This window comes from Mesoplodon mirus (assembly GCF_964341445.2).
Source record: "Mesoplodon mirus genome assembly, chromosome: 9".
Taxonomy (NCBI): Eukaryota; Metazoa; Chordata; class Mammalia; order Artiodactyla; family Ziphiidae; genus Mesoplodon; species Mesoplodon mirus.
In genome coordinates, this window is record NC_138985.1 from 108,381,652 (window position 1) to 108,400,771 (window position 19,120).

At 41.4% G+C, this 19,120-nt stretch overlaps 1 protein-coding gene across 1 annotated transcript in view; it reads right to left on the reverse strand.

Annotated features, from left to right (window-relative positions):
• EZH2 (enhancer of zeste 2 polycomb repressive complex 2 subunit) overlaps nucleotides 1-18,848 on the reverse strand; it is a 63,070-nt gene extending 44,222 nt beyond the window's left edge. The window contains exon 1 of the mRNA XM_082631988.1: nucleotides 18,771-18,848. The gene's annotated coding sequence lies outside the window, so the exon portion shown is untranslated. The remainder of the gene's footprint in view (nucleotides 1-18,770) is intronic.
• Between the last annotated feature and the right edge of the window lie 272 nt (nucleotides 18,849-19,120).

Genomic DNA, 19,120 nt, shown 5'->3' on the forward strand with positions numbered 1-19,120 from the left:
TGGCCTCTCCCGTTTCGGAGCACAGGCTCCGGACGCGCAGGCTCAGCGGCCATGGCTCACGGGCCCAGCTGCTCCACAGCATGTGGGATCCTCCCGAACCGGGGCACGAACCCACATCCCCTGCATCAACAGGCGGACTCTCAACCACTGCGCCACCAGGGAAGCCCCCTCAATTACTTTTTTAAGTTAAGATCCATTGCTTTAATAAACTCAAAAGGAAATTAATGGTAAATAAGATTCTGCGGGTAAGGCTAAGGGTTAGGGTTAGGAGAACTTAGAGAGACCTATAGATGTAACTCTTGGTAAGAGATAAAAATTAGTAACCTAAGAGAAGTAGGTCTTACGCCTGAGGGGCTTTATGGAAAACACCCCCATGAGAAGGAGACTAGGAGTGAGGGGCCCAAGGAGGCAAGCACACAGGGCTGCTGCCTGAGTCCTCCATTCGGGATTCGCAAGGACAAGCAGACTCCACTGCATGTCACCACCCTGAACCTTACAGCGACCCACTCCAGGCTGGCCATGCTCTGGCTCAGCAGGAAGGGCGCTCTGGCAATTAACAACGCCTGTCATGGACGTGGGGCAGAGAATGTGGGCAGAAGCACTCTCCACTCCAAACTAAGTCCCAACAATAAACCAACAAGGCGGCATCCAGTCCTATTAAATCCTAAGTCCTATCCACAACTTAAACAAAGGCAAGAGCACAGCCTGCAAAGCCAGCCTCCCTGGGTTGGACTCCAGTTCTCCCAGGACCAGCTGTGTGTGAACCTGGTCAAGTTCCCAAACCTTTTTGTTCCTCCCTCTCCGCATGCCGTGAGGAGCGTCCTCGTCACAGAGTTGTCCTGAGAAGCCCACTCATGTAAGGATGTAAGGCCGCAGGACAGCACCTGTCAGAGCAGGCACTACACCATGTAAGTCCTGGCCACCATCACCCAACAGCAGGTGAGGGAGATCAGGATACGATATGCATATAAAAAAGTTAAGTTAGACAACAAATCAATGTGAAAAGTCATTTTCTTAAATGATAGACTCTATGCAAGTAAATAAAACCAAAACAGGATGTCAGGGGATCTCAGGAAGGAATACAGACCACACAATGAGTTGAGATATATTAAAACCACATGAGATAAGCCCATGGAAACGGGTGGGGAGAAAAGGAGCCAACCTAGGAAACTTTGGAAATCTGTGTTCTGACTGGACAGAGGAAGGCTAAAGACGAAAAGAACTGGACAAAAACACTGTCCTCTAGTTAAGTTTTCTCACGGGTACCAGGGCCAAATAAGCAAGAGGTGGTGATGGACTAGAGTCACAGACAGCAGCGTGAACTCTTCTATTTTCATACACACGCGGACAGGCGCAGAGAGACTCGCGCGCATCCCTGGGTGAACAGACACGTGTGGGCTTCCAGGCACCGCCCACAGAGCCCAGGAGCAGGACCCCCAGCGCCCACATCTTCCTCTCCTGAATCCCATTACCCAGCACAAGGAAGCCGGGCTCTGGATTAACGGCCGGTTCATGGGCTGGGACCGGGAAAATAGGAGAAAAGCCTGTAGCAGGAAGGGAATGCTGAGAGGCTGAAAGGACGGGAACCAAACTGAAGGCACTCCCAGGGGCCAAAGCTGGAGCAATTTGAGCAGCAAACTAAATCACAACAGTATTATAACCGAACTAATAAAGTAAGTATCCATGAGTCTATGAGAGAAAGAAGTGATTAAATAAACAAGTAAATGGGGGCGGAGGGGCAAGTCTTTCTTACACGGAATTCCAAAATCCATGTGCACACTTCCCAAGCCCACGCACGGAGCTCTAGTCCCTTCCCAGGTGAGTTGCTTTCAAAGCAGAATCCAGGGAGGGGAAGGGGACATCCCAGCAGAGAAACCAGTGACACCCCTGCCACGGTTAGATCACCCGCCACCTGCACCCCGACGTGCGCTGAGACCAGCACTGCACCCCAGTCGTATTCTTTCCCCAAACCTCACAACCTCTCACTTCAGTCATCGCTGGAAAACATCACATCAACCCAAACTGAAGGACATTTCAACCAAACACCTGACCAATAAATAAGGTCATGAAAACAAGGAAAGACTGAGAAACTGTCACAGACTGGAAGACACTAAGAAGACACCTAAATGCGACCTGGTGTCCTGGACTGGATCCTGGAGCAGAAAAAGGACTAAACAGAAAAACTGGTAAAATCCAAATAGTCTCCAGTTTAGTTAAATGTAACATAATAATACTGGTTTCTTAATTTTGACAAATGTACCATGGTTACAGAAATCTAAAATTATTCCAAAATAAAGTTTCTTTCTTAAAGAAGGGAATTAAGTTATACAACAACCTAATGTAAAGACATTCATTTTTAAAATAGGCATCGACTTTTTAAAATGATAAACACAACAGAAATAGATATATTAAAAATTAAAATGCTATGTAAAATGTTAAATAGGAAAAAACAAAAAATACACACAGATGGAATTTGAGGAAGAAATTCCCACATCTAATTCTACTATTTAAAAACTCAGACCTGACTTGAACAATTTAAAAAGGGGGGAAAAGATCTCCGTATGAGCTTATACGATGGTGTTCACTTAAAAAGATAATATACTTAGAGGTTATATTAATAGAAATACAGACTCTGAACCAAGGAAAGTAATTGTGCCACTGATTATACATATACTGATCAAAGAAATCAAACAATTCTGTACAATTCAGGTCCAGTTTAGTTGTGTTTAGGATGGACAGCGAAACATGTCTTTGCCCCAGATGGAAGACAGCATTAAACACATAACACAAGAGAAGAGCATCTGAGTTTGGGGTTTTAAAAGAGAAGTGTTAATATGCATTCACTCATTCATTCAATATTTAGTGAACATTTAACACATGGCTAGGTACTCTTTACAGAAATGAAAGGCTCAGCAATAAATAAAACAGACAAAAATCTGTGACCTCATAGAGCTTAAAGTCTACTTAGATGGAAACAATCAAAAAGAAAGAAAAATGTTTAGTATGTAACGTGGCGTTGAGGGCTATGGTGAGGCAGGTCTGGTAAGGTTGGCAAACAGAGGAACCGGTGCTGAAGCGCTCAGCACCCAGTGCGTGCTGCAAAGCCGGTGGGATGCAGAGAGGTCACCAACTTGCATTTTGTTCCCACCAACCAGCAAACCCAGTAGTAAAATATGTAATAATATTTTCTAGTAAAGACTCCAGAAATAATGGATTCAGTATCTATCCAATGTAGGCTTCAGTAACTCCACAGTGCTCCAGGGATCAACAACACAGCTTTGCAGAAGTTTCAACTGGCATTCAAGGATTGCTAGGTGTCACAGCACAGGTTAACCACTAGGTCTAATTATCCTGAACAAATAAAGACTAAAAGTTAACAGCATTTTATAAAACACATATATGCAAACAGCCATTCTCTGTGTTAGTATTAAGCCAAATTAAAGAAATAGATTGGCTATTCATGTTAACAAAATAGCATCATTAAATACATGTTGCTGATTTGATTGTCCGTGTTTAATCTGTAACTTTGCTTTGGTTTTACCACAAGAAGTTTATATCTGTACATTTTTAGAGAGCATATAAATAAAGTCAAGTCAACCCTGGGGTTGCATTCAACATTCAAGTTTGAAAACTATATTAGAAACAACTGGAGTACTAAAGTAATTCAGGAATAAAGTGATAAGAGTTCTGACTGGATTGACAGTAGTGTGAATGGAGAAAAAAGATGGCAAGAGACATTCTAAAATTTAAAAACCAGATGCACCCATGAGGAGAAAGAAGAACTGACCAAAAGAGGATGAGAAGCCCTAAGTGAGCCACTGCGACCGCTGAGAATCTGAACTTAGATCCAGATTGAGACATTAACGACTCACATGGCAGTTACTAGCACAGACAAAGAGAGAGGGTAGACTGTTCAAAGAAAACACCAGACACCATTCTTAAGCACTTTGGTCTCAGGACCCCTTTAGTTTATATGGGGCGTATCTACTGAAATTTCGCACATTAGAAATTTTAAACTGAGAAAGTTTTAAAACATTAATTCATTAAAAAATAACAGCAAGCCTGCTACATGTTAATATAATAACACATTTTTTTAAACTATTTTTCTTTTAAAATAATCAGTGAGGGACACTGTTTTACATTTTTGCCAATTTCTTTAATATCTGTCTTAATAGAAGACAGCTGGATTCTCATATCTGCTTCTGCATTCAATCTGTTCCAACATGTTGTTTTGGTTGAAGAATATAAAGAAAATCCTTTCCCAAACAGATACTGAACTAGAAAAGGGAAGAGTATCTGGATAGCCTTCTGAGGTAAAGGTGAATCTCATCCTCTGATATTACTCCAAAACTGTTTTAAGAAAAGAGTGGCAAGTGCAGCTTGTAATTCAACCTCATAGGTGCTTTTCCTCAAGACAACCACTACCCTTCAGTAAGCAGTGGCGGTTTCTTAAAAGATTAGGTGCAATGTGGAACCTGAAATTGTATCAATAAACTTTTCGTACTCTGCTACATTAAAATTCATTGGCCTGTCTCCTTTGAATGCATCTTTAACCCACGCGTGACTTTATAATATCATTTCCTCAGTATGAAAAACACTGACTGGTCCACTGAGTTATGCAGATTTTCCATAAGTTCATATATTTCAAAAAATCATACTTGTTAAATCCACTGACGTCATCAAAGATGTATTTAAGTATTTATTGGGAAAGTTGTCAACCTCACAGTGACAGATGCAAGTTTTCCAAAAATTCTAAATTTTGCTTGAAAACTCAAACATTATCACCGGCAACAAATAACGATCAGTTGTTTTCCTTGAAGTGACAGGCTCACTTCGTTGAAAAATGGCTGCCAAATACCCAAGTCGGAATAATCAGTTTGTCTGTCAACCCCTCTTTCAAGTGAAAATGGTTCCCCATGAAAAAAGCAGCTGGTGCAGCCTGGAACTCCATCCATAAGTGCAACTCCCAAAGAAGGTCACACTTGGGCAGCAATCGAAGCCCTTTATGCACATTCCCATCCTGTGGCACAGAACATTAAGATGTGTGCACAGGATCAAGAGTATATAAAATTAACAACTTTTTTCACTTCATGGAGGACATTCTCAAAACTGGCTTTTTTTTTTTTTTTACTCTCAGTGCTAAGGTGCCAACAGTCCTTACCTACCACTGCTTTTCCACCACTGGTGCAGATGTCAACACGGTAAAAAAGGCAAGTAACATCTTAAAATTATTACAAAAATAATTTTAACCTCACGGACCCCCTGAGGCCCACAGAGCTCACTTGGAGAACAAGTGCCATCAGTATATCCAGACACCGTACGAATCAGAAATCACAATACCCCGCCTCTTCATTTGCCTAGCAGAGAGCCTGGAACTGGCATATATTCAAATTATATTTTCTAAAAGACAAGTCTGTAAGAATGAAAGCCTAGAAATCACCATTCTTGCAACTAAAAAAAAAAGCAAACAAAAATCTATGTGAAGAATATTTAATGAGGGATACTTTGCTATAACTGTCAACTATAGAATCCAAAAGAAAGTCTGCCATACATCTGTGCCAAATTAAGAGACTAACATTAACAAAATTTCTTTTAAACAAATTGCTTGTTTTCATCCACCTGTCCTACCCTTCATGCTCGTAAGAAGATAATCATCCTCCATCATGGTCACTCTTCTGACCCCCTTGCTTACCTAAAACAACCCCATCCTCCCAACCAACTCCCCATATATTCAAACTCCCCATATATTCCCCTACACACATAAAAGTAACATAAATAACTTATTCCTTTTCACTTCCTAGCATGCCTCTGTTTTTATTTAAAAAGGAGAAAAAAGAGACAAAAATACACAAGCTCACTACTGTTGGACCCGAACAGTCCACCCAAATGACTTGCAAAAATTTAAGGAAAAGAAACTTCTGAAACTTCATTTTGAAGGATTTGGGAAAGCCAGGAATAGAGGTATTATAAACCAGTCAATATGAATTTATTAAACATTCTGAAAGTGCTATATCCTGTGACAGACACAAGTTTGCAAGATACAACAGGCTCCTTAGCGCCTAAACTTCAGTGGACACAACTACAGGTGAGAAAGCATTATAAACAGCAATTGTATTCAAGAAGTTTTTAGGAAACAGATGTGCCCCTGACTAGTGATAAGGGAAAATAAGGGGGAAAAAATACACATCACACTTGTAGCCCTGGTTTAAGTAGTGCTAAAAAGGCACAGTCGTGTTAAAAGGCACAGGAAAATTACAGTAATGTGGCAATCTTAGGTGAATGATAGAAAACATTAACTGGATTGTTTCAGCAAAAATGAGTAGACTCTGCTGTAATGTATTTTCTACAAAAATAAGATCATTTTCCTTCCAGAAGAATAAACTAAACTCCTAAGTTCAATAGTTCAATACGGAGTCTACAGACCAGCATTCCTGTGTTTATTCGAAAGTTCTATCCATTCACAGACCCGTCCTAGAAAAGAAATGGCATATAAATTTACACCAAGTGGAAAACTGAACTATCATAAAGGTTATAAATAGTTTGCTTGGACAACAAATAAAACAGATTAACTAAATTGGCATCTAGAGGGTAAAGTTTTCTTTGAAAACTGTATGAAACCTATTTTATAAGCTAAACCCTCTCATTTTGTTGGGCACATACTCAGTTTACTGAGACACTGTTGGAGGGGAAACAGAACAAAGACTGATGTACCAGAAACTAAAACTATGATACACAACTCAGTGTAATTCAAGGACGTGACATGGGATACATATTATTTCTTCAACACTCCTTTTGATGTAGGCAAAAGAATGAAAAGGTAGGTTAAGTCTCATGACAGCCTTTCTTCCTTGTAGGAAGTCTGCTTTAAAGCTTACACCTCAAATAAGCCAACCTAGTACAAATTTAACAACATATTGATATATTGGCAAAATTTTAAGAGAAACCCACTTTAGGTAAATACAAGGGATCTACCCATCATTCCAAACAACAAGTTACCTAAGTGAGCATAAATAGGTGACAGGAATCTGCTGTCCCCACCGCCTGCTCTGCACATCCTTGACACTATTTAGCCGCACAGAGTGATTCCAGTGCTCAGCGCTTTCCATAGAGCATTGGCCCCTAAGTGCAAACAAACAACTCTGTGCTCAACAGAAGAACAGTGATCTGTTCCCATACTAGAGGAAAGATGGGCTGGTTTTGGACCTAAAGAGAAGGTATTTATGATACGGAATCTTCCTAGAAACTCTCCATGGGCAATTCTGCCAACATACTATTGTTGCCTGAGACACTGACCTTGTATCTTAACCCCCAAACAAAACACAATTCCCTCTATATTCTGAAGACAGAATCATAAAAAGGACCTGGTAGTTCAAACTACTAATCCCAAAGTATTTACAGAACCTCTCAGAACTTCCAGGCATCCTACAACCAAGTAACCCTTACCTGGTAGTTTCAGCACTGGAGTTTGGTGAGTTTGGTGTACACCACAAGGGGGTAAAAATGTTGGCAAGTGCCATTTATCTAGTCCATGGACGACGGAACTCCTCAGAAACCCTTCAGAAACTCCTTAGGCTCATCTCCACTCTGAAAGTCATTCTCTTGCTAAAAACAGTAGTAGTTTGGGGCCAACATGGAAGTATAGGAGGTAGGGGCAGTGATGAGCTGTAAGTCTTTTCATGATTTTCCTCTACTTAAGGTTCATGACAAATATCAATATAAATACACTGCTGAGGTACTAGAAACTGTCCAACCCTTCAAGTACTATTTACAATCAATGATACTTCCAGTATTTGTTGCCAACGTATATTGTCTATTTTATTACTACAACATCACTTATCACAAATACTTAAGCCCTGAGAAAAAATATTTTGAGCCTCCAAATAACTATGGAAATGCTACGAAGAATTCACCAACTACAGGGAAACCAGTTGTACAATCCCTGCAGTTGCCTCTCTGCAATCACCACACTAACACTAGGGTTTTGAGGCAGGAGGAAAAGACTCCAATCCCAGCACTTCCTGTGGTACAAGAAAAGGAGGCGGCTAAAATGAGTGCCGAAAAGTTAGGAACTGTAGACTCTGGGCACAGAAAAGACATGACGTTTTGTCTGGTAATCTAGATTTAAAAGTTGTAATAGAATGCATCTTTCTCAAGGGTAAGGAAGACAGTATCTCACCCTATATTTGAACAGCGCTAATGGGTGAAGACTGAGGCACCCAATAAATAGTCTGAAGAAATTTCTATTCTAGAAAACTGTATGGTACAGCAAGCCATTTAGTTATATGCTGTTAGGGGGTAACAAGTGACACCAGACAAATAGTAAAGAAAAATGATTTTATTGGCCACTGGTGACTGAACTCCATCTCTAGCCCCTCTCCCCCCACCAGAGGTTGGAGGGGAGGGGTGGTGTCTGAAAGTTCCAACCCACTAATCTCAAGGTTGGTTTCCTAGCAACCAGCCCCCATCCTTAGGTGTTTTCCAGAAGTCACCTCTTAGCATAAACTCAGGTGTGGCTGAAAGGGGTTGGTTACAAATAGCAAAAAACACCCTTATCACTCTTAACCGCTTAGAAAATTCCAAGGGTTTTAGGAGCTCCGTGCCAGAAACAGGACAAAGACCAAATATAAACTTATTATAAATCACAATATCCCAATTTGATTGTTTAGAAAGTGAGTTTAGTCAGATAGATCATAGTCCTAAAAGACTTTTAGGTGCTATTATGCCTATTGTGCAGAGGCAGAAAAGAGGAAAAAATAGGCTTATAATCAGCATTAGATGTTTTATGAATTGATGAATTGGTAAAGGAATATGGGAGAAATGCATAGAACACAATTAAATGCCAGCCAGGGAGCACGGCAGTTACCTGCGATAGTAACGTGAACTCAAGTCCAGTATTTCTCAAACTCTCCAGAGAAATAGATCTAAGTGGCTAACAAAAGCCAAGCACCTAGCAAGCATCTCAGTATTCGAGCTAAGCAGGACGCCAGAAGCAGCAAAAGCCTATTCTCAAAGGGATCTTGGTCCTCCTGGTTGCATGAATTTAAGCAAGTTACTTACCTTCACCACGTCCCTATTTCTTTATCTGCGAAACAGAGACACAGATATCCTCTGTGAAGGCACAAGGTGGATCCTCAATAACCACAAGCTGCTCAGTTTGTTCACCCCGGTCATTTAGCAGTGGAGATCCACGAAAGCTACTTGCCAAGGAAATACAACTAGTTTAACGGCAGAGCCTAGCCTAGAGTCTGTGTTCTTTGCACAATATCCAGCTGCCAGTGGGAAGGCACCCTCTAAAATATCTTCTCCATAGCCAACTTGAGCTCTGTATTTCAGGCAGACAAATATTCTCTGAAGAGGCAAAATTACTTACAGGGCAAGTAGAACAATTCATCCTCTCCTTCCTTTAAGCCTGTTCAAGCAACAGTTCTGCCATTTAAAAGTCCTTACTGATTACTCCAGAAGGGCATTTCCCAACCTTTTCTGACCAATAAATCCTCTGCATGGTTAACTTATCTCATGGTACCCATTAGAGATTTAAAAAATAATTTTGCTTACACTATTAAATAATCTGAATATAGAAACATTTTAGATCAGAATTTTATGAATAAGGATACTCACACCGTAGCTTTTGTCTACCTAATAATATTATACTGTCTACCTATAACATTATACTGTTAAAAGATTATGAAGTTCAAAAAAAAAGATTATGAAGTTCATCTTATAGAATCTTTTATAATATTCAAAGAACAGATAATTATTTTCTCATTTAGCAAATACTATACGGTTTTTTAAAGTAATTAAAATGCATGACTTTCAACAAATTTCAAAAGTAAAATGTTTGGTTTACAGGCTGCATGTATATTAGGCAAAGGGCAAGTTCACAATAAATAGTAGTTAGTTCCATTATTTGTAAGCACACAGTAGGTATTCATGTACCTATGAATAGCATACAGTGAAATTTCACTATAGGCTATGGCATCAAAGACAAATAAAAGCTGTTTTAATGATGATTAGAATTCTTTCCCTGTTTAAAGAAAATCAAATAGTTTTCTTAAATTTTTGTGTTTTGCTTATAAAGCACTTCTCAGATGGTCTTTAGTAACAAAAACCAAAGCACTAAAACAGATAAAACAGTCATGACGTTTTGTCTTTTTGACTTTTTTAAAACTTACTAGAAACATCTTGACATGCTATGTACAATAGCATGCATTTAGCTCGCATAAATGCAACAGAGGGATAAAGATCATCCTGAGATAAATTTGCAGAATCATTATTGTATGTTCTCACTTTTTTCCATGATCAGAGTTTCTCAAGCTTTCTAACTTTAGTCAAGAGTATACTAGGAATATAAATTAAAATTGTATAATAGTACCTGACAGCAGGTAGCAAAGCTCACTGGGTGATACACAGAACAGCCGAAAAACTCACCTGAGACAGACTCTTGAAGGCTCTGCTTTAAAGGGTCGGGGTGCTATTTAAATCACTATTTACTGAGTTGCTGCTGAAGAAGAGAGCCTCAAGTTTTCAGAGCTCTGGTCCTAAATCAATTTCACAAAATTTTATTTCTATCTACTATGTACAGAACCCTTTTTTTTTTTTTAAGGAAGGTACTTTTTCTTTCTTTAAAATTTATTTATTTATTTTTGCTGCGTTGGGTGTGTGTTGCTGCGCACAGGCTTTCTCTAGTTGCGCTGAGCAAGAGCTACTCTTCGTTGCAGTGTGCGGGCTTCTCATGCAGTGGCTTCTCTTGTTGCAGAGCACGGGCTCTAGGTGCGCGGGCTTCAGCAGTTGTGGAACGCAGGCTCAGTAGTTGTGGCTCACGGGCTTAGTTACTCCGCGGCATGTGGGATCTTCCTGGACCACGGATCGAACCCGTGTCCCCTGCGTTGGCAGGCAGACTCTTAACCACTGCGCCACCAGGGAAGTCCTAGAACCCTTTTCTAACCTCTACCATGCAGACAAGTAAATTAGAGCTTAAAGTCAAGGGGAGAGGGAAAGAAAAACACAAGAGAACTGCTGGGGATTTCTCTCAAAGCTGGAGAGAAGCTGTCTAGTTTGGTTGGGAGAGGGGGATGGGGTGTTCTGAGCCAAACAGGCTAAACAGCATCTTGAGAGGCTAAAATGGTATGGAAGACACTGCAGAAAGAGGGCAGAGCACAGACTCTCCACGTGAGGCTTCCTGGAGACAAGTAAGAAGACCAGTTGAGCTCAACAGGGGAAAAGTATAAGAAAACTATCAGAGGCGAGACTAGTTGAAAGAGGTAGGGCTGTTCCGTAGCCAGCCCGCACCACTAGCTTCAGGAGTTTCGCATGGAATCGACGACAGCCATGGAAGACTTGAGCTGGGCAAGGACGGGACCACCTGCAGAGGTGTACGACACCCAGCAGAAGCCCAAATGCTTGCTCTTTTTTTTTTTTCTCCTTTATTTAACAGGGAAAAGGAGGTATTGTGTATTACTTGAATAACGAAGAAAAACTAAAAATTATTATGGGAGTAAATTAGCTGTTGAACAAAAGAACTGATACTCTTCAGAAATAAAACAGTACACAAATCAAGCCATCTGATTATATAGCAAAAAATTTACTTAACTATCAAAATAGGTACACGAAGCCTGGCAATCTTATCATCACTTCTACATTACAAGAGTCTAAGATCAAAGTCACTTTTACTATCCCCATTTATCCTCTGAAGAAAAAAAAGGAAGAAAAATGTTAACTCACTAATAAATGAAAAGGTCCAAATTACCCAAAATGAAAATTTAAAGAATTACTGAATATTATCACTTTCAAAACTAGTTAGCTTAATTTTAAAATTTCTCATGCCACACACCTAATACCATCATTATAAATAAGATCCTTTTAATGTCCATGTTTCTGCAAACACAAGACATTTTATTATACCAAGAACTAAATGATTTGTGGATTAAAAATGAATTTGTTTTCACACAATGTAACTGAATTTAAACAATTACGCTTCTAGTACTATTACCTAACTTGATCTATATATTGTCAAAAACACAAAATCAAAGTAGAAAATTAAGGAGAAAACATTTGCAACACATACATCTGACAGAGAATGTGTACCCAGAATACACAGAGACCTCTTACAACTCAATGAGGCAAACACCCCAATTTTTTAAATGGACAAAAAGCTTGACCGAAAAATGCATACAAATGGCCAATAAGCACGTGAAAAGATGTCCAACATCACTGATCACTTGGGAAATGCAAATTAAAACCACAATAAGATACTCAGCACTCAGATGCCAGTAACTTAAATGACAGCAACACGGGACATGGGTGAAGACTCAGCGAAAATGTGGAGAAACCACAGCTCCCACACAGAAACAACTCAACCCTAACTCCACGCAAAACGGGACAATTGCTTGGGGAAATGGTCTGGCAGTTTCTCATAAAATTAAATCAATATTTACCACATGACCCCACAGTCCAACTACAAGCTATTTACCCAAGAGAAAGTAGAAGATATGTCCACAAAAGGCTTGCCCAAATGGTCACAGAAGCTTTACTAATAAAAGCCAAAACAGGACACAGACCCATCAACAGGTAAATGAAGAAAACACAGGATATTCACACAATGGAATATTACTGAGAAATAAAGAGAAACTACTGAAACAAGCAACAACACAGATAAATCTCAAAAACATGCTGGATCAAAGAAGCCAGTCACAAAAATGTATATTCTGCGTAATTCCATTCATGTGAAATTCTTAAACAGGAGAAATCTGACTGGCAGTTGGGAGCATAAAAGAACTCTGAAATGAGAGGAAGGTTATATCTTGATTGAGGTGACAGTTACACAGATGCTTACATTTGTCAAAACTCTTCAAACTGTACCCTTCAAATATGTGCATTTTCATGTATATAAACTACACTTCAATAAAGTTGATTTTGCACACTAAAAAATGGATACCTCTCTAGAAAGTGATTTGGCAACATCTATTAAAACTTGAAATGTGCATAATCTTGAACCAGCAATTCTCCCTACAGAAAGGCATCACACAAATGTTCAAAGCTACATAAGGATGTTCCCTCCTTGCGGGGAGAGCACAACGTCCACACAGACGGCTGGTTCACTGCATGACGGCACAGAAGCCGGCATACTGCGTATCCCATGTAACAAAACAGCCTGAGAGCTTAGAGCAGAGGGCAGCAAACTTCTGCAAACAGCCACATGGTTAAGTGCTTTGAGGCTTGGCAGGCCACGTCCAGTCGCCTTGCATATTCTTTTGGGGTATTTGTTGTTGTTTTACAACTCTTTTAAGAAATGCTAAGATCATGGGTAACTCGAGGGCCTTACGAAAACAAAGAACAAACACACACACACACACCCCAGGCTGAGAAATCAGGGCTGTGAAGCCCAAATGCCCAAATTCAAATCTGTACTCTACCACTAACTGGTTACCTAAGCTCTCCATCTCTTGTTATTACGGTGTCTGCGTAAAATAAATGAAAGCACTTAAAACAGTGTTGACTACATAGCAAGCTTTAAAGAAATAGCAAGCTTTTTAAAATGAAACAGATCTCTGCATTGACCTAAAAAAATGTTTCATAACAAAATAACTTGATACTGTTTTTGTAAAAATAAATGTATTAATATATATTCATATGAATACACTGGAAAGTTTGGGAAGAATATACAGCAAACTGTTAAGGGTAGGGAGTGGGGTTACAGGGATCAAGAAAGTTTTCACTTTATAAACGTCTAAATTGTTTTCAGTATTTTAAGTTGAACACATATTACCTGTTTTTAATCAATACATAATTCGAAGTAAACAGAAATGAAAAGCGTACGTGGCGCCGTTTTCTTCACATACAGGTTCTAGGCAGGTACTTAAGCTTGGGAAGTGTTTAGTCCCGTGAATGGGAAAGTACATCAACTCTTATAAACAATACTAGTGCAATAACTAAGAGTCACTTACCAAACAACTTGTGCCAGCTGTAGTTCTAAGGGCGTCACGTGTACTAACTCACTTAATCCCCTCAACAACCTTATGGAATGAGTAGGTATCATTAGGACCACCAATTTACACATAGGGAACTTAGACGTCAAGGACAATGTGACATGACACAAACTGGCGGTTCCGGAACTGGAACCCAAGCAATGCGACTCCAAAGACCACACTCTCAAAACCTGTACTGCCCCCAGAGCGCACACTTGTACAACTCCGGCTGAAAAGAAATCCACAGAGACATCTTTTAGTTTGTCTAGGGCATCAGATCCCATAAACCTACAATTATCTACTTTTAAATATAACTCTCTGATTGATTCAAATAAACTCACTCTTCTTGGAACCAATCCGTCTTCAATCATCCAGGAGACCAGCAGATAACACGAAGTAGATAAAATGGAGCCAAACAGAATCTAAGTTTGGATCCTGACTGCAAATTCCTAGCTGGATAATCCTGGGCAAATTCTTAACCCTCTACATCAAAGTTTCCTTATCTGTAAAGGTCTGCAGAGTGTGTTGTTGTCATTGTTAAAGTTTTTTATGGTAAAACATACATAACATAAAATTTACCATTTTAACCATTTTTAAGCACACAATTCAGTGGCATTAGACACATGCAAAACGTTGTGCAGCCATTACCACCTTCCACCTCCAGAACTTTTTCACCTTCCAAACAGCAACTCTGTCCCAATTAAACACTAACCTCCCATTCCCCTCTCCCCTCTGCCCCTGGTAACCTCTTATTCTACCTTCTGTCTCTGAATTTGCCTGTTCTAGGTACCTCCTATAAATGGAATCATACAGTTGTTTCCTTCTGTGTCTGGCTTATTTTCCTTAGCATAACATTGTCAGGTTTCACCCATGTTATAATATGTGTCAGTACGTCATTCCTTCAATAGCTGAACATTCCATTGTATGTATACACCATGTTTTGTTTATCCAAACATCTGTTGATGAATGCAAGGTGGTTTTTACAAGAATTAAAAACAAAGCCTCTGATGTGAATGTTACCACAATAAAAACAAACAAACCAAACAAACGAATGAATGAATAAAGAATCTGGCAAATAGTAGGCTCTTTAATATTAATGTCTTTTTTTTCACTTCATTTTTGTCATATTTTTGCACCACATAGTGGTGCAGTGGCAAGATATAAAACAGCGCAACCATCTTAAAAATTTAGCAGCTATGCCTTTTGAGATATTATTGGATTTACAAATCTACATTTATCATATGATTTTAAAAGAATGATGAAGAACATCCCAATAAATAATCTGTAATTACACTGGCACTACTTCCTTCAGTTTTAGCTTCAAAACCTACCTCAAATTATTCCAATAAAGAACTCATTAATGGTAACTAGACTCCTTTCGATTTAAAGATGTACTCGCCCCTTATATTTTTGTACAATTATCAATTTCAACACAAATTAAGCAGATACTATACACTAGGTAGCCAGATGATCCATCAAGCTTCTCTCTAGCTGCCTGAAATACCGAACATGAAAACCAACAGTTGCACCTAAAGGATATCCAATTTTCAATACCTCAGAGTGTTAATAACTAGGAGAGACCTTGGAACTTGTACATCTTGACAATTATTTTTCTTTATAACCACTGCCTCTCAAAGAGGGAGAAAAACACCTTCCAAAGTTCCTCACAACATAAATATGAATATACCCTGTTTCCTTTGCAAGTTCCTTTGTCAAATTATTTCCCTACATTTTTTGGATTTCCTTCATTCGTTCAACTATTAACACCTACTCTCTAGCAACCACCAGGTATACAAAGAAAAGTAAGACAGAGCTTCTGACTCAAGGCACTTAAGAGTGTAGTGAAAGAGTCGGAGGCACCAGCAAGTGATTACAATTGGATACATGCTACAATAAAGGTATGAACAAAGCCTTTGCAGACACAGGGAAGGCCTCTAGCAAGTGAAGCTTTCTCTGAACTTAATGAGCTGTTCCTCTCCTGCTCTCCTCCAAACTGAAGATTTCACCTGCCCATCTAGAATTCTTCATCATTCACAGTCTTCATTTGTACGGACATAAAGACTTCAAGGCAAATCCATAAATCATTTCTAATTGACCCCAAAAGACATGAGATCCGCTGAGAAGCGGATTTTTCCTTGCTGTTAGTTCTTTAAAAGCAGATCAACTTTCTTAATCACTTTTTAAGGCCAAGACAGAACCTAATTCACACTCTTTGAGCATGCCAGCTCAAAGGATGGAGGATATCCTGGAAAACCTCAGGGTGAGCTGGGGAAATGTGCCTAAAAATTTAAGTGGCCAACACAAAGATAATCACTTATACGTATGCATGCAAGGCAAAGCTGGTATAAAAGTATTAGAGCTTTTTTCTTTTTTTGCCTAATTACACTAAATCAACAAGTGTGTTTTTTTTTAATCACTGCTACTTAAACTAAACATTCTCAATTCAAATAGAAAAAATTTAAAACCAATTCCCAAAAAAAAACTTAAAAAAAAATCTTGTGGCAAGTACAAAGATAGTAGTTATCAAATACAGTGTACACAAGAAGGGAAAAACTGGAATCTTATATCCTAAAAGATCCAAATTTCTGCCAAAATCTGCGTAACTAGTTCATCTCATAATAATGGGCAAGACTTGTTAATATATAATTACCAGCAACTAATATAAATGTAAACAATATTTAGGAACAGCACCTGGAATGTCTGTTCAGTGGTGTTCAACACTGCAAAATATGTAATAAAGACTTCTACAATGCATTTCTTTGTCTCCATTTTTATGAAACCATAAGATAGTAGGTTGTACATTAGATCATCAGAGAGAATAATGCAAATCAGAAGAGTGTCTATGTGTTTCTAAATTCCTTTTCTTTGAATATGTTCACTTTCCACAAAAATTAGAATTTAAGATGCCATTTTCCTAAGTGCTTCCAGGACTTTAAACATTACATTCTAAAACACACCTCCAAAAAGAGAGAATGGGATTCTTTATATCTAGGACTAGCATCCTATCTATTCCTATCTTTAGGGAATATGAAAAGGAAATTAAAATATATCTTAAATACTTTAATTTTCTTGCAAATAAAATGATCAATAAACTAGTTAGGATTAAACGCTTGTTCTACATTTTATTCCCAAACATAAAATAATTGCTAATGGTCATGAATGAAGAGTAATGGAAAACAAACTCCAAGACCCCACCCCAGCTCCCTGGTGGTCTAACGGTTAGGATCCCACCCAATCTCAAAACCCCCTAGAAGTATAGATTACAGTCAACTGTGTCAGCATTCGTGTTTTTTAAAGATTTTTTTAAAAATATTGTTTTAAATGTTGTTTTATGTGACACTGAAACGCCATAAAACTAGGCTGCTAATGATGACCTTTCAAACCCAGCAAGTAAACCTTGTAGTAAAATATTTTTAAATACCAAAGACACATCTTTATTTCCAAATGAATTTAAATTTTACAGATCCTGTGTGACAAACAAAGGAAGTTTAACTTAACTGTGGACAGCACACATTCGATTTCTTAGGCAACAAACATTTCTGCAGCCAGCCTTTTCTGACTCAACAAAGCTATTGTTCACGGAAAACAAGACCAATTAATGAGAAATTGCTAACCATTCCACCTAAACACCCGTTTGTCATAAACATTTTCTTGTAATCAACTTTCTACCATCTCATCCTCATTCATCCCCTAGGGATTTGGGGAATAATCGCTTACTAAATGACAGCTGATTTCGTTAGCACCTGTCGCCAGTCTCAGCTGTATCACACAAGTTGGCCGAAACAGCCTGTAATTTTTTTTTAAGATTATGATTCTTTAGAAAGTGGGGACTCACCAGTCGTGAGTTCACCAAGTTTTCCAAAATATCGTGCTTCTCATTCCTCCCATTTTTCAAAAAGTGACCCTGTGGCACCGACTTTTGGGTGGGCGGGGGGGAGGGGTGCCACAATGACGCGGGAACTCGACGGAAAGCCCTCCGAAACGAACAAAACCGGGAAGGGGGAGAACAGCGAGACCCTTCCCTCAAACTTAACAGAAAGCCCGCCGAGAACGCGAAGGCGGCCGGGACCGCCTGGTCCGAGCGGGTGGAGATGAGGAGCTCCGGGGCTGCTTTCCGGGGAAATGTCAGACGCGCGGCCGCTCGGAGTCCGGTCTCCGCGCGCCGTCCCGGCCCCCGCGGCCCCGGCCGAGCCTGCGCCCTCACGGGGAGGGGGCGTGGAGCCGAGCCCGCCCGCTGCACCGCGGCCGCCGCTCCCCACGCCACTCTCCCGCCCGCTGTCAGGCCCCGGTGTCACTGCCCCTTCCTCGCGCCGAGCTCCCCCGAGACACAGTCCGTCCTTTGTCTGAGTGCGCACTCGGCGCCGAGGTCCCACCAACTTGTGTGCGTCCCGTCCCACCCGGGCGCTCCCGCCGCGGCGCTCCACACAAAGGAGACCGGGGCTCGGGCGGCCGGCCCGCCCCGGGCACCGGAGCGCCCCCAGCCCAGCCCCGGCGCCTCCGGAGGGGCGGGCGCGCGAGAGGACCCCTTCGCTTGCCCCCCGCGGCGCCCGCCCGGGCTCCCGCCTCGGGTCGCCGGGTCCGGCACTGCCCGCCCGTGGCGGTAACGTGGGCCGGCCCGGACCCACGGCCCCTTCAGAGGGGTCTCCTCTCACCCCGCCAGCCAAAGCGGCGCCCCGGGAGAGCCCGCTCGGGGCGATACCCGGACAGGCAGAGCGGCGGCGGGGATGTCCCACCACCGCCGCCGCCGCCGCCCCTCGCCGGGCTCCGGAACCCCGCCGGCCGGCCGGCCCGACAGCGGCGCGTTACCTGCGCCCCGCGCCCCAGCCCGCGCCGCTCCCGCGCGCCGCTCCCGCGCGCCGCCGCCGCCGCCGCCGGGGCTCCACCGCCTTCTGCGTCCCAGTGGGTGTCGGACGCTCCCGGACCGAGCGCCAAACCCGGCAGCCCAATCGCCATCGCTTTTATTTGGCCCCCCCTGTCCAACCAAGCGCCGCCCCGATTGGCGGGACGCGAGGCGGGCTCCCATCCAATCACAGGGCCCGCCGGGCTCTGAGGCGCAGAGCCAGCCCCACGCCGAGGCGCCCGCGGGACTCGGCCGGGCCGGGCCGGCGGCGCGTGCGCGCGGGCGGGCGGGCGCCGAGGGACGCCGCCGCCGGTGG